The 13,887-nt window shown below is 40.7% G+C and overlaps 1 pseudogene; it reads left to right on the forward strand.

Moving 5' to 3' along the window:
- Positions 1 to 3,071: 3,071 nt before the first annotated feature.
- Positions 3,072 to 13,887, forward strand: part of LOC127217063 (F-box only protein 33-like) — a 73,588-nt pseudogene continuing 62,772 nt past the window's right edge.

Here is a 13,887-nt window from a genome sequence, read left to right on the forward strand (position 1 = left end):
TAAGACTATGTGAAATAGTGCTGGACACTATAGCATGCACATGTAATACTTTAAATGAAAAGAAATAAGAAGGTGAGGGCTGTTGTTCTCTAAGTATGCTTATGTTGGAACAAAATCATCATTAGACTGGATTGAAAGTTGTGACAACCTCTGCTTCTGAAAATTGTAGGGTATTTGTTTGGTGAGTTATCAGTTGCTAGTTGATTCTCTTGTTCATGTATCATTCCTCTATTTTTCTGGGTATTTCATTCCTGCCTATTTATCTATTTATTTATAATTTGGATACAGTGTCTCATTTTGTGTTCCAGTAAATACTAATATATGAAGATGATAATGGTCTACATATAAATTGCTTAGTTAAACTCAAAACAAACAATCTGGAGTATGTGCATAAATATAAGCATCCAAAAATAAACAGTGGGTGATATCAGGGGAAAATATTAAAGACCTGAAAATGTAAACAGAATCCATTTATAAAAAATAACAAGCTGAGGGGTGCACTGGAAATAAAAAAAAAAATACAGGAATCTGAACAGGAAGTACAGAGAAAATACCCCTGAGGGAATACAAGAGTGGAAATGAGAATCTCTGGATTTTAAAATTCGTTAGGGTAATAAGACATAAGAGTCAAAGAAACTGGACCCTACAAAATATTAAAACACCAGGGATGGAGTAAAAGGCACATTTCATTATAAAGTAAAATGAAAACATCATCTATATACAAATCAAACATTAGAGAATCTAAGGAGGATAATTATACCCAAGAAAACACAGGAAAAAAAAATAAATTAACATTGGTAAAAGTGAAGGTTCCAGACCCTCATGCATACCCCTACTTGACTCCCATGACTGGCTGCAGAAAAGTACCAGCAAGATGTAGGCCGCTAACTCAGATGCATGAAGTTACCCCCTATTTCTCAAAATCTCTGGGACGCAAACAGTAGATACCCTTCATCTAGCAATGAACCAATCAGAAGATAGCCTGCAGGCTCTGGATGTGCTTTGCTGATAATAGTGCAATGCAGGGCATAGCAACTGCCCAGTGAGGACATCGAAGAGTAGCATCCTTCTGCAGGTGAGGCTGACCAGTCAACTAAGAACAGGGATCCAAAGCCCAAATGTGCAACAGTCTGGAGACTGTTGCTATGCAACTAGGAGACCACCAGACATTCCATGTTCTCTACTTCAATATATGTACTGCCCCACTGCTGCACGGGGGTCACTCCTACTCTATCCATGTGACAGACAGACAGTTATCCCAATTTAATTCAAAAGTAGACTCTTTGCTTTTGCACTGCACCTGGTCTCATGGTAGTGTTGGGGGTTCAGAGTCTGGACTCAACAAAACCACAAGAAGGAAAAACACACATATATACACACATAAATTCTCTCTCTCTTTCTCTCTCTCTCTCTTTCTCATACACACCACAGGCAAACACACACACATACACATGCACTCATTAATTACAGTACAAGGAATAACAGCAACAATATAAAATAAGAAAATCAAAACCATTGTTTATAGATTAGCTCTCCAGACTTTTCTCTAAATTGACGAATGCAAGGGCAAGGACTAATAGAATGGAAGTGAACAGGTTCCAGTCTTCTGGTGTAAAAAAAGACACACATCTCCACATCAAGAATACACATTACCTAGGGTAAGGGGTTGAAAAAAAAAGATATTTCAAGCAAAGGGACAGTTGGCCAGGATGTGGTAGGGCACATCTTTAATCCCAGCACATACAAGGCAGAGACATGTGGATCGCTATAAATTTGAGGGAAACCTTGTCTACAGATTGAGTTCTATGAAAACCAATCTACACAGAGAAAGTCTGTCATGAAAAAACAAATATTGGCCATTCTTGGTGCTGAGGATAGAAACAAAAACTCTTTGTATAATGGCAAACCAAATTTAATGACATACAAAAAGTTCTTCACCATTATAAAATGACTTCATTCAAAATAAACATGGTGGATTAAAAATATGTAAAACATTACAAAATTAAACTCAAGGATAGATATTACCTGACAATATCAAAAGATTCAAAAACCTTCTTAAGAAAGTTGAAAATCCATTCATGATAAAAAAAAAAAAAAAAAAAAAAACACTGAAGAACCTAGAAATAATAGGAACATAGTCAATCTTATGCTAAGTAGGGAAAAAAAGTATTTCCACTAAAGTCATCAAATAGACAAGTCTGCCTAAATTGCCCATTCTTTTACTTTTTTAATTTTAAAATACTTTCATTAACTCTTTGATAATATCATACATTTTAATTTGATCATATAAATTCTCCTCTACCAACTCCTGCCACATTTAGCACTCATTCAATACCCACTCACTACTTTTTAATTATTTTTAATTATTTTATTTTACATGTCAATCGCAGTTCCCTCTCCCTTACAACCTCTGTCACTCACTTTTACCTTGTCTCCCCCCTCACATTCACCCTGACCACTCTCCCCTCCCATACTCCCCCACTCAACATGAAAGGCTATGTCATCCAGGTGGGGTCATGTAAATCTGAAAAGTCATTTGAACTAGGGACTATGAGTTTTCTCCTTTCTCTAGGTTAACAGAGTATACCTCGAAGGGGGATTTGTCTGCAAGTCATTTTGTGCACTAGGAACACAACCTGGTTCCACTGTCTGAGGTCACTTAGACTGCTCAGTCCTTCTAGCTGAGACCCATGCTCAGGGGTCTGTGTCACTCCCATGCTGGATTCCCACCAAGGAGACACAGAGAAAGCTTTACATACAAAATGAGGAAAGTATAACAGCCATGTGGCAGAATGTAGATTAATAGAAACAGGTTAATTTAAGTAATAAGAGCTATTGTACAATCCTAAAGTAAAAGTCAAGCTTTTGTAATTAATCAGAAATCTCCGTTTAGGGGCTAGCAATCCAAAGACAGTCCAACCAGAAGGCTTGCCACAGGAGGCTGTAAAGGAAAGCTGCACCTGCCACACAGCATCAAGTTGGAAAAGCTGATTGTGGCCAGCCAGCAGGAGATCCTTCAGGTTCACTGCCTGAGCCACTGTCAACCAAGTGGTGCCCTGAACACATATCCAATGTCACTGGACTACACCTACATCAACCCTCTGGAAGGCCAGGATGATGGAGACAAGTTGGTGAGAGAGCACTTCAGTGTTGCCATTTCACTTCCTGTTGATCAAGAAGCAAGACTGCATGAAAATATGTATGCAGATGCTGCAGTGAGGTCAAAGATGGAATGGCAGACCAAAAGCTGGACCCTGCATAGCACAAGTCAGTGAGTGTGAATAGCATGCCATTGTCCTTCAAGCACATGGTTGGTATCAGTGACAACATTTTGCAATGGTCAGCATGACAGCCAAAGGAAGGCTATAGGACAAAAAAAGGGCCATGAGGGTTTTTAATCTATTGAGTCATAGAAATATGAAAAAGGAAAATGCACCTGGTTTAACAGGAGTGAAGAGCCCAAAGACTGCACATGGCCAGAGCCCTGCCAGTCAAGGGAAAAAGAGTCCAAAGCAAAAGACACTGTAACTCATTATTCTGAAGTTCTCAATCCAGTTCAGGAGGTCCCACCACATTGGGTTCATGGCAGGTGTACTGAGGGCAGAAACAGAAAGCAATGCTCATCGCATAAGCCACAAAACATGGAGAGTCAGAAAGGGGCCATGGTCTTACCCTCCTCATTATATCTTAACTTGTTCCATGCTTCCACATACTAAAAGTTCCATCGCCTCCCAGTAGTGCTCTCCCCCCAAGGACCAAGCCTCTATGTCATGGGCCTAAGAGGAAAAGTCAATTTCCAGATCATTGTACCTAATCCATCAACCCTCCCATATACTTCCTGGCCACCTGGCAAAACATCCCACATGTGCTTCAGGCCATAAGTACTTCTCATGCACATGAGTTATTAAAGCCTCTCTGAGACCAACACACACACACACACACACACACTAAGGACCATGCTAGACAGCACTCAGGATAAAACCCTGATGCCACCTTGGCTATTGAAGTGTTTCTGCTATTTCTGACTTTCTATATTTGATTCTTAACTGTCAACTTAAATTTTTCTTTCAATGATGACAAAATACAAGGCTTGGGATAGAGAAAATACACTGAGTGGAAAGAGGTGTCAGCTTTCATCTAGAGCAGAGGGAACAGAGGCTGCAGCCAGCCCTGAATTGTCATTTTCTTGTCACTGGAAACTAGGGAACATAAATGATCATTCATGTGACACTGTAGAGGAACTTTTTAACATCTGTTTTCAAGACCCAATTACCAGGAAGGATTGTCCACTTCTTTGTCTGATAACTAGGTGAGTAAAAGAAAATCTCGTGAACACCCTTTGAGTGTTTGTCTGTCCTAGATCTCACACTGTGATCCATTACACAGATTTTTCCATTGCAATTGTGCCTAGTACAGAAATCATGCACTGAAAATTAACATTATGGATAAACACCCAGGAATATGGACAGCAGGCATAATTATAATCCATCTTACTGATTTATCACCTTACTAAATAGAAGGAAGATCCTCTCTGCCCATCAGAGTAAATTTATGTTCGCCTCGAAGAAAACTTGGGGCTGGCTGGCTCTCTGCTGGGGATTCAGTATTAACAGGGACCACACTTAAAGATCAGTGAGAATTCTTATATGCTCTAAGGCTCCAGAAGAGAGTGCATCTCTTCAAAGGGGAGGGGAGACACTTTAAAAACTACAGTGAAAGGGAAGGACAGAACTCAGCTAAGGATACACAGAGCTCAGCAGGCCTACCTAAGCCAGGCAAAGCAAAGAGGCCGTTTTAGGGGAGAGATGAACAAGGCTGACCCCCTTACACTGTGTCCCCTCACATACTGTCTTCCTGCAAGCTTTTAAAAAATCCTTGGAGGGTGCAGTCTAGGGGACCATGGAAGGAAGCAAGCTACTTGTCCCTAGTGACATCCACCAGAGCAAATCAAGTTGCCAGAGGCTCTGTCCTAGTCAGTAGACTTATTATCATTAGGAGGGAAGAGAAAGCAGTGGATGAAGTTAGTCTGAACCTCAATCTACTCCACCACCAACTTTGATCTTCACCTACTACCTTGCTCCCCTTCACGTCCAGACTTCCAGCGAATCAGGCTACAGATGTACCTTGGGACATGGCAGGTTTCTTATGATCATGTCCATGGGCATTTGCTTTCCAGAATATGACCCTGAATATAGCTGTAATATCTGCCTGATGGAAGGACTCTCCGCTCTGCTGTAAACATCTTGGATTTTATAGTTTCCTGGAACAAGAGCTTGCTTGTTACTGTCCTGAGATAGATAGGATATCAGGTGAGTCATGGTATTCTCTGTCTTGTGGGAAAGAAAAAATGACCTGCCTCTCTCACATACATGCATCCATTAAAAAGTACCAGAACAGGACATGGAAGTGATCCCTTAAAATCCTGTCACTGCACAGACTGTGGAACATGTATGCATGTGTGTATACACCTTTTGTACAATGAATGAAATAAAAGAGTAATAAAACTTAGTAGATTACAACCCTCAAGACCCCTTTAGCTCTAATTGCATACTTGGACATGATTCCTTTCTAACAAGTAATTTTGGAAGTGGTGACAGGAAATTGATGATGGATTTCATTCTGTAAATATGTTCCCCTTATTGCTTAATGAATAAAACACTACTGGCCAATAGGAAAGCAACAAAGGCAGGACTAGGAGACAAGTAGGTTTCATGCAGAGGGAGGAGGAGTTTCAACATGCAGGATCAAACAGGGTAGAAATCCAGATCCTCTCCCCAGTAGGATAAGACCACATGGAAATACTTAGATTCATAGAAATGGGTTAATATTTAAAACAAATCTAGCAAATAAGAAAGGCCAGTAACAGACCAACAGCTTTATATCTAATACATAGTCTTTGGGTCTTATTTGGGGCTGGCTCAGCTGTAGGACCAGACTGGGGGAAGAAAGAGCTCATAATAGGAAACTCCAGTAGAAAAGAAAGTAATTCCCACTGTCACCAGAAGTGATTAGACAAATGATCTCATTCACTTAATGGATCCCATGAATTGAATCTTCAATCTGCAAAACAGGCTCGGCCTTTGGGAAATGGTTCCCTACCTGGTGGTACTATTTGGGAAGCTATGGTACCAGCAATAAGTCCAGCCTTCTTGGAAGACTGAATACTTTGGAGTGGCATTTAAGTTTACAGCCTACATATAGGACTTGCCAGTCGGTTTTTCCTGGTCAGCCATGAAATGATCTGCCACAGCCACAGACTTCCACTGCCATGAACTAAGGCACTCCACCATGCCCACTCTGATGTGATATGCCAGAATACTGACCCTGAGTCAAAGTAGACCTTTCCACGCTTGTTTCTGTTGATATGACATCATGGCAGCGAGATGGTTCTGTGGGTGTAATTGCTAGTTTTCAGTCACCTTGACATGAGTTAAAGTTACTTAAGAGCAGGTAAAAGTGAGGGTTCAATCAATGAAAAGCCTCCATAAGGTCAGTTGAAGGCAAATATGCAGAACATTTCCTTATTGATAACTGAGGGCCCAGCCCATTGTGGCTGATGCCACTCCTGGGCTGGTGGTACTAGCTTCAGTAAGGAAACAGAATGAACAAGAAATCAGGGGTAAATCAGTAAGCATCACTCCTCCATGGCCTCTGCATCACCTCCTGCCTCAAGAGTTCTTTCCAGTGGACTGTGACTCTGGATGTAAGAGAAATAAACCCTTGCCTGCACAAGTTGCTTTGGGTCATAGTATTTCATCACACCAATAGAAACCCTAATTAAGACAGTGGGTAAATTTGTTTGCTGCCAACAATGATCACAGGGTATGACTCCAGCGACACACACAGTGAATGAACAGAACAGATTCCTATCCCTGTCCTTAGAACTTCCCCCATGTGGAGCAGTACTCACATGCCACCACACACAGACACACATGATATTTGTAAAAGGAAGGGTGTAGAGAGATGGTCAGCAGTGAAGAGCACAGGCTGTTCTTCAAGAGGACCAGTATGGGTTCAATTTCCTGCACCCACATGGCAGCTAACAATTGCCTGTCACTCCACTTCCAGGACACCAACATCCTCATACTGATACACATGCAGGAAAAACACCAATACATGGAAATAAAAATAAATATAATCAGAATGCAAAAAGGAAGTAAGCTGAGTAGAGACGTGATTTTCAAATACCCATGTATCTAAGACTCCTAACAGTACTGGAGATGGTACCTGAACTGGCCTTCCCCTATAATGATATTCATGACTATTCACATTGTCATCACAAAGCCTTCCTCATGTACCTGATAGAAGCAGGTGCAGAGCACCACAGCCAAGCACTGGGTTGAGCTCTGGGTGTCTGGTTCCAAGAGATGGAGGAGGGATTATATGAGCAAGGGGGATCCAAGTTTGTGAGAGTTCACGGACTCTAAAGGAAAAGCTAGGGACCATCCTATACACACACACACACACACACACACACACACACACACACACACACACACAGTGTCTAAAATTGTTTTTAAAAACAAAGATTACATGTACTCATCTGTGAGGTAATTCTCCTGAGAATTGCCTAGAAATCAGATATTTTCAAAACTTGTATTTACTTTTTGAGACGTGGTCTCACTGTGTATGCTAAAAGAGCATCAAACTATTTGTCCTCTTTGCCCAGCTGTCTGAGTGCCAGGAGTATATGTATGCACAGTATAACCCATACAATATATTTAATTTACCAAACAAATCAGTATGTACTTCCTTTACTCAGTCTATCCATGTCAAATGCCATTCTGAGTACTTTGCTATCATAAATAATAGTCACAAAAATTCTAAAATGTATCTCTCTTCATATACTGTTTTCTGAAGATAATAAAGTGGGGGGCACTTCCTTCCTACAACGCAAATATTTTAGTATGCATTGTCTCTCTGAGGAATCTGCCACCCCACTATAATCTAAGAATCACAGGATACACTGACTGTTACCCAAAGCTATGCTAGGTATTTGAAAAGAGCTCATTAAAAGATTCCTAATAACTGGGCTGGAAAGATGGCTCAGCAGCTAAGAACACATGCTATTCTTACTGAAGGTCAGGGTTCAATAACACATTAAGCACATAAACCCTTACAACAATCTATGTAAATCCAGTTCCAAAGAATCTGGTGCCCTCTTATGGCCTCTTCAGAAACCAGCTACACATACATACACAATGCACATACCTAGATGCATTTAAAACACTATAGAATAAGTTCAGGTATGGTAGCACACACTTATATTCCCAAGACTAGGCAGAAAGGCAGGATGATCTCTGTGAGGTCCAGACCTGCCCAGTCTACAAAGTGAGCTCCAGGACAGCTGAGAAACCTGGACTCAGAAAACAGAAAGAAAAACCACTTATAAAGTAAAAATAATTCTTTTAAAAAGACAGATTAGTAATAACCAGAAAGAGGCTGATGTTTGTCTGTGTCACAGAAACCACAGATGTCATGCTACTTTTGATTCTATACCCCATGAAATGACTCCCATACTTTCTGTTGTCTACCCCAACCCCACTCCCTGCAGATCTGAAATAAAACTCAAGACCTGGATGTATATGTGTTCATTCACTGAGATACACCCGTAGGCCACTATTGTCTAATTAACTTTTTAAAGGAAACCAAAGGTTTACATATAATTATCTAATGTATGACAAAGTAATTAAAGTAATATCATATACTTGAAAGAATCACTGAAATTTTAAATGTCTCACCAAAAAAAAAATATTATGACTTTATTGGATTAATTAGCCTGATTTTACCATTTCATAATATGTAAATTTCAAAATGCCATAAATATGTACAATTTTTGTCAAGCAACCTTGTAAAATATTTTAATCTAAGCACTCATGAGATAGATGCAGGTGGATCTTTGTGAGATTGTAGCCAATTGATGTACATAGCAATCCCCAGGTAGACAGGCTTACATAGATAGGGAGACTCTGTCTAAAAAAAAAAAGAGGTTGGGTGTACATATTATTGAGTTTATATTTTATGAGCTCTTTCTCAAACACACTATGAAAGATGCTAAATAAAGATGTAGGCATTTGTAATGAAAACACATTTAGTGTCCATTCTGATGTTATCAGACTGGTCTCAAACTGGAAATCCTTTGTACCTTACTGCTTAAACTCAAAATGGCCACAATGATCACCCAAAGATCTCCAAAGCCTATGTTTCTTAAACAAGGATGTGGTGCTGTTTGCCCAAGTTCCTCTGAGAATTCCTGTTTGCTTTAAAAGGTTGCATAGTTCTCACTATTTTAAAAACCAATGTTTTCACTCACCCACTGTCCAAGTTAAAAGAACATTCATTGGAAATTAAGGGCAGTGGGTTGACAAAACCCAGGCAACCTAAGCAGGCTGGGATGGGCCCTTGGGTCCCAGATCTACAGCTATGAGGATCACTTTTTATCTTTTATCCTTAAGGAGGTGATAAAAGTGCTTAATAGTTAAAATAGATGTAAACCCCTGTTATCTTTACACAATGTGACTAGTAATATTGTGAATGAATCCCAGGAGAGCCAGGGCCATATGAGACCCTTGCTTAAAAATTAATAAGGGAGGGTTGTGGTGGCAGATGCCTTTAATATGAGCACGCCGCAGGCAGAGGCAGGCAGATCTTTGACTAAGAGTGAGTTTAAGTCATAGAAACCCTGTCATAAAAAACTAAAAACAAACACACAAAAAAAAAACCTCCTTAAACCTCCCAACAGCCATTACCTCCAACATTTCAGGTGCATTTAGGCCTTCATAGTCCGCACTCTCTGCAAAGTCTTCTCCATGACAACTTGCCTCCTATATTCCTTTATCCTGACCAGCAAGGGAACTGTTGTAGCCAGGGGGAGACAGAAACTGTAATGAGCACGAGAAACAGACTGCACCCTCCACAGAGGAGGACACTTCATCGTCCCCTCTGCCATGGAGCTAAACCCAAGGCACATGCCCGCCAGAGGACAAAGCTGCTCCATGACATCACAGAAAGCTCCAAAGTGGAAGTGTGATGGCTGCACATCGATTTCCCTGGGACAAGTCTGTGTGTGCACAGTGCCTATGTTGTTTCCTGGGCCAAAGTGTTTTTCCAGCAGTAATTTAAACAACGAAGAGTCTTGGTGGCTAAAAGCTGCTGAACACAACAAAGAATGGGAAGGAGTGAGTGAGGCCTGAAGTAGACTTCATAGGAGAACACAGGAAGCCTAGATGACAGACAGAAAATTGGAAGACATGAAAGAATAGAGGGTCGGAATCTGGAAGCTGAATCAGGGATACCTGTCACAGCAGAGTCACAAGACAACTTCCAGCAATAGAGACACAGAGTGTGAATCTGCCCAACTCAATCTCTAGACTAGAATAGATGTCAGGATGAGTGTGTTTTCTCCCCAGGGAAACTAGTGATGCTCAGGAGAACTAGAAGAGGTGCATCCAAGGCCTTTAGATTCTTTTGGCCACTGTCTGCTACTGAAGGACCCCCACTATGCATATTGCCTGTTTGTGAAATGGAGCCCTTGTGGGCCAGAGTGTTTGGCTCCTGATCCTTTAAAATAGATCTGGGCCTTTAATTTAGTCAGTAGATCTTGAACCAGTAATGGATATGGACAGTCTGTTACATGCAAAAAGGAATGTGAGACTTTACCTGATGCGAGATGAACTTTTCACTCCGTGGTCCATCGGTATTGTTTTCCTCCAGTGGCTCCTTGTACCCAAGCTGTTTTGGTAGTCAGTGGCCTGTTCATTTCAGTGAGACCCGAATGTTTGGCTCCAGTGTCCACCAGGAAGGTGACTGGTTGCCCCCGACTCTTAAGGTTAGCCTGGGCTGGGGGGGTCTTCTGGCCCCGACCACCCTAGTCTTCATCTAGGGCTTGAAGCTGAGTTGGTCTTCGGGGTCTGTCCCCATGCCTCTGATTTTTAGGTCTCTTAGAGCAATCTTTGACCCAATGGCCTTTTTCTTTGCAGTAGGCACATTGGTCTCAATCTACCTGGGGCCTCCTTCCTTTTTCATTCCTCTCCTGACTTCCTGCATTATGATTATTCTGAGCTACAGTGGCTAGGATTTTGCTTAATTCTCTATGGTTCCTATGACCTCTCTCTCTCTCTCTCTCTCTCTGTCTCTCTGTCTCCTCTAGCTCCTTCTTTACCTTATCCTCTCTTTCCTCCTGCAACTTTCTAAGTCTTTCTTTTTTTTCTCAGGTGCCTCTCTCTTATCAAAGATCTTTTCTGTTTCCTTGACGAGATCCTGCAGGCTATAATCTTGTAAATTATCTTGTCTCTGCAACATAGTCCTAATATCTGGAGCCAACTGCCAAATGAAAGCCATAGAAACATTGCCCCTTTGTTCATTACTATCAGGATCAAAGGGTTTATACATACGGTAGGCTTCCTTTAGCCTCTCCAAAAATGCAGTTGGTGTTTCCTCTGGTCCCTGGGTTATCTGTCTTACCTGAGCCAAATTCGTGGGGCAGCATCCCACACACCATGGAGGCCTGCTATGAGTAACTGGCGATAAAGAAGTAGGTGTTAAAGTCCCAATAGGGACGATTTAGGGGAAAACTTCCTCAGTTTCATTAGGCAACTGAGTGGGTTTCCCATCATCCTCTAAGACGTTTTTCCAGGCTTCCAGGAAGATGCATTGTTTTTCTTCCGAGGTTAGGGAGGACCTGCAAAAGCTGTATTCAATTAGGTTAGAGAGAGCTATAGGGTCTTTGGAGAAGGAGGGGTTGTTAGACTTCCAATTATAAAGGTTGGATGCTGAGAAAGGCCAGTATTGAAATTGGCCTCCTAATCCACAATCTGGTGCAGGGGAAAGGCTGGGGGGGTTCCTTCCATGGATGGTTCCCTTCAACCACGGAGTCAGCCAGCTACCAGGGAGGAGTCCGATGTAGTTTTTTTTTCCCCCATATTAACGGACTGATTGTGAGCATGGCTCTGTACCTCATTCCTTTCTTTCATGAATGGCACTTTGAATTTGCTCAAACAGTAATTTAACCTGATTATTACTAGCTCCAATGTATGGAACCATGTCTATAACTTGAAGATTTCTGAAGACATAATGACTTTTAGTATATGAGTTAAATGTATCATTCATTAGAAGCTGAAAAGCTATTGCAACAGATCATAATTCAACTATCTGAGCTGAAGCTGGATCTGTTGCACTACATATTCTTTCCCATCAATAACATAAGCTGCTTTACTAATAGAAGAACCATCAGTAAATACTAACATAGCATTTTTAACAGGATTACTCCTTACAATTTTAGGGAATACAAAAAGATGCATTAATGCAAATTGCAACAGAATATGAGCTGGAAACTGGTTATCAATTTTTCCCAAAAACTGAGTAAAAGCAATTGTTCATGAATCACTGTTTTGAAATAATCAACTTACTGTTTGGTATAGAGAACATGTATTACATTTGGTTCCTTGCCAAAATATCTCCTAGAGTACATATGGCATTTTTGTACCACATAAGCTACTGCTTCGAAATAAGGATTTATCACTTTGGCTGGGGAAACAGGCAAATGCAACCATAACAATGATCCCCCTTTCCATAAGACAGAAGTCTGACTATGCTGTGTGAGAAGCATGATTTTGCATAGTCAATATACCATATCTGCTGATGTTGGATTGTATTCTCCAATTGTAAGACAACTTGTCTACTCTCTTCATTTAGCTGTCTAGGTGAATTGGGATCACTATCTCCTTTTAGGATATTGCTTAAAGGTTTCAAATCACCAGTAGGTGCTTTAAAAAATGACATAACCATTGAAATATTTCCTAATAACTTCTGAAAATCATTCAATGATCATAAGCTATCTTTTCTAATTTTTAATTTTTTTGAGACCTCATTTCTTTAGGATATAACATAAGTCCCAAATACTTTTGAAAACTTTCTACTATGACCTGTAAAGCTTTCATTAGCTGACATGGTCTCATTTGCATTTTCACTGACACCTTTCTAGGTGGAGGGCCAAACAGGGCTGCAGTTCCCTGAGGCTTCCTTACAGTAGTTTTTCTCAAATCTTATAGTAACCCCCATTCTTTCAATTTCTTTTTTAACCACCAACATTTAGGAAGAATTTTGTAATCTCTCCTCTGCTAAACTCTTTTGAACCATCCATACAGATTTCTCTGGCTCTCAGGCCATTCTGGCTTTGACCATTTCCTACTGTTTCACTCTGCAAGACAGTCATGGGAGATGCAGATCTCAAACCCTAATGTCTCTCTCTCTCTCTCTCTCTCTCTCTCTCTCTCAAGCAATTTAAGCAGTACCTATTGTTGGAATTCACACATTCACATATTCACAATCACACTTCAGACTCTCAGGCACTCACATGTGTGGCCACACCATACATACAGAACATACATACATTTTTAAGCTCTCCTTTAGACCAAGATTAGTTTGTTGAAATAGAACATCTTTAAATGAAATCTCTTGTAATGCAGGAGTTGTAACTAAATCTTGAATTAAGAAAATGCAAAATCTGAACAAATCCCAATATATGTCACTTTTTTTCCACTTCTTTTTTCTTTTTCTCTTTTTTTTATTTTTTATTTTTTTATGAGTCCTTAAAACACTTTCACTTTTAGTTATTCCATACTCATATTTTAGTTAGCCACATCAGCAGCTCCTAAAGCACTAGGCATCTAGGACTCATCCTGCCTTTGCTCTCTAGGCCTGTGCTGGCCAGCTGCAGCTCATCTGTGACTGCAGCTGTTTGAAAAGCAAGCAATCACCATTGTAGGAACTCTGAGTTCTTGCTGACCTAGTTTGTAAGCTGGGCCTCATCTTTGCTTCTCCAAGCCCTGGTGCAGCTCTGAGACAGCTATGGTGCCAGTTTTGGGGAGGGCGCCTCACCTAGGGATG

The sequence above is a fragment of the Phodopus roborovskii genome, unplaced genomic scaffold (assembly GCF_943737965.1).
Source record: "Phodopus roborovskii unplaced genomic scaffold, PHOROB, whole genome shotgun sequence".
Taxonomy (NCBI): domain Eukaryota; kingdom Metazoa; phylum Chordata; class Mammalia; order Rodentia; family Cricetidae; genus Phodopus; species Phodopus roborovskii.